The sequence below is a fragment of the Egretta garzetta genome, unplaced genomic scaffold, assembly GCF_000687185.1.
Source record: "Egretta garzetta isolate BGI_Z169 unplaced genomic scaffold, ASM68718v1 scaffold172, whole genome shotgun sequence".
Taxonomy (NCBI): domain Eukaryota; kingdom Metazoa; phylum Chordata; class Aves; order Pelecaniformes; family Ardeidae; genus Egretta; species Egretta garzetta.
In genome coordinates, this window is record NW_009258951.1 from 4301749 (window position 1) to 4304844 (window position 3096).

Here is a 3096-nt window from a genome sequence, read left to right on the forward strand (position 1 = left end):
TCACCAGGGACTTCACCTGACTGCCATGACTTTTCAAATATCATGGAGAGTGCCTTGGTGACTACATCGGCCAATTCCCTCAGGACTCTGGGATGCATCTCATCAGGTCCCATGGACTTACGTGCATTCAGGTTCCTCAGGTGGTCACGAACCTGATCTTCTCCTACAGCAGAAGGGGTTTTGCCCTCCCAGTCCCCTTCATGCCATCCATCAGCTCCGGAGGGGTGAGGAGAGAGGTTGCCAGGGAAGACTGAGGCAAAAATGTGTTGAGTACCTCAGCCTTCTCCTCATCTGCTGTTACCAGCTTGCCGGTCTCGCTCATCAGCGGGGGTACGCTTTCTTTAACCATCCTTTTCCGGCTGATAGACCTGTAGAAACCCTTCTTATTATTCTTTGCATCCCTAGCCAAGTTTAGCTCCAGCCGCGCCTTGGCCTTCCTGACCCCATTCCTGCACAACCTGACCACGTCCCTATACTCTTCCCAGGATGCCTGTCCCTGCTTCCACTGCCTGTGCAGTTCCCTCTTCCTCCTTAGTTTGACCAGCATCTCTCGTCTCAGCCATGCTGATCTCTTCCCTTCTTTGCCCGAGAATGTGTGGCACAGAAACAATGGGCTTGTGGATAACGATATTTAAATGATAAAGAAGTGTCATGCTCTTTAATGGGAAGTCATGGCTTCACCGAGAATCAAAAGCACATGGACAGCATTGACTTGGTCTGCACAACATATGTGTATTTTCATAAAGGTTATGGTGATGTCCTTCACCAAATGCTCTTCAAGAAAGTAAGTTTTCATGGCACAAGAAATAAAGTCATCCTGTAGATTTAAAATATGACTTTCTCACAAGGAATTACTTGTGTCTTGACTGGAATTAGGGACACCAGAGTAGTGCATTAGTTACCAGGATCGAAGTAGGTGCTCTAGCAATGAAATACTTAGGGTGGGATCCATGAGGCTTGCTTACTTGCTTTCTCTGAAGATTCTCAGATCTTGGAGTAAGAGTAGTTATCAGCAAAGCAGTCAGCTTCACAGATAAACTAAAGAAATAGTGCTGCAGAATAATCTTGATTGTAGTGAGGAAGGCAGAACTGCACTTTACTTAATTGTCAGCTTGACCAATACCTTTGACTCCGCAGAGGACTTTGAGGTTTAGAGAGGCAGTGGTTTACAAACCCCAGCAGCAGCAGTTTTAGACAGACATTTCAAGAGAGGCTATGCAACTGTGGGCTCAGCATGGGTCCCAGGATTTTTGGCCTGAAGGACTTGGTTAGTGCAGGTGGCACCACTAACACTACAGACCTCACCCCAAATAATCTTAGTGTCAGAATCTGCAAAGCACCGTAAAAATTTGTGCTGGTAGAGCCATCTTTTCTTTTAAATGTGGACATTCGATACATCTTACTCTTCGCAGTTCTGTGGCTCTCTCCGAAAGAACAGAGACACTTTGAACACAGTGTAAAGCTGCAACGTATACATCACAGAATACACAGATAAATCCTGCTTTAAGTATAATCGTGTGGGTTACCAACATATACCAAAGAGATCCATGAAAAAAAATTACCTCATCAAAATGTATTAGTACACATTAGTGTCACATAGTACACATTAGAACACATAGTGTCAGCCAGAAGCCCAAAGGATTGCAAACACAGCAATTTTTTAAAAATGCTTTCAGTTTAAGAAAAAAGGAGGAACAAAAGAAAGAATATTAAGATAATCTAAGGATGAATAAGTGAGATCAGGCTCAAAGAACAACGCAGCCATAACAACAATATTACAGCTCAAGGCTGAAGGCAGTAGAGGCTATGGGGTCACAGTAGCTTTATTCCATGCATCGGCACAATAGAAAGACATGAGACCAGAGCCCTCCATATAAGTACTGAGAGAGCTAAAAAAGGGAAAAATGTATGTTCGTGTTTCTGGAGTGAGTAAAAATCCAAAGATAGAATAGGCATGTGGACCATCACCCAAAGATAAGAGCCTGAAAATTTATTTCTAATACAAAGACTGGAACAAGTAGAAAGAATGTTAGCAATGGTAATCCTTTCATTTCTTAAGGAGATGATAAAAGGAAGTGAAAAATTAGCTCAGACATGATATACCTTTCTCAAACAACAATTTCTGCAGAATCCTATCCTGATACCAGGTATGTCAGTAGCTTACAGAGGGGTCTGTGGGAATCTGATCCTGTAAATTTAAAGTTTAAAGGCTTTCTGAGCCTCACAGGATCTTACCTTAAAACACAAATACAAAAAACAATTATTCCATGGGGACTCAACTGTACTTCTATAGTGTACCAGAAACTCTAAGAAATCAATGAAAATTCAGCTTGCATATTTCAAACTAAAACGTGTCCTACTTTATAAGCTTCATCAAATGTCAGAAAAGCACTGTTAAATGTAAAAAAGTTTAAAACATATCAACTGAAAAATAGTGAAGTGTGTATGCTTCAATTTTTTTTTTCAAAAATTACAGTTCAATTGGCTTATCTTTTTACATTGTAAGCATGAAAATATTACATCTGAATATGAACTTCCTTAACAGAACAAATACATTTTACATTCACTCCTGTGGTTAGAATGCCTTCAACAGGTTAAAAGAATTTAGATAATTTGTTTTAGAAAGAGATAAGGGTCTGACATTTAACCCAAACCCAGGTGCATGTGGTTTCTTAAAAAATGTCAGAAGGTCACATGATCTCAATGTATGAAGTCTGAAAAACAAAATCTAGCTCAGTATCTTCACTGAAATAGTATAAAAATGTTAGAAATTATGATTATAAAAAATAGCATTTAAAAATATCAAACTTCATTTGTATAAATATGTATTTGCAGCTTATACTGTTGCACTTCAAAATAATGTGATTTTAAATTGACTTCAACAACATGAATGCTCTAGTATGCATAAAACTGTAGTGACAAAGTCAAGATCAAGGTTAGGTCTCCAATGCCCCAGTTCAACAAAGAACTTAAGTGCAGGGATCCTTTCAGTTCAGTAGGACTGCTTGCATATTCTCAGTTAGTTACTGGGTTAAATAGATAGATGAACCAAGGGCTGTTAGAAGTTTTAAAGTTCAGAGGAACTAACCTACAAGC

General features: G+C 39.7%; 1 protein-coding gene across 7 annotated transcripts in view; it reads right to left on the reverse strand.

Moving 5' to 3' along the window:
* IFT80 (intraflagellar transport 80) overlaps nt 1-3096 on the reverse strand; it is a 55140-nt gene that overhangs the window by 38160 nt on the left and 13884 nt on the right. The window lies entirely within an intron of this gene.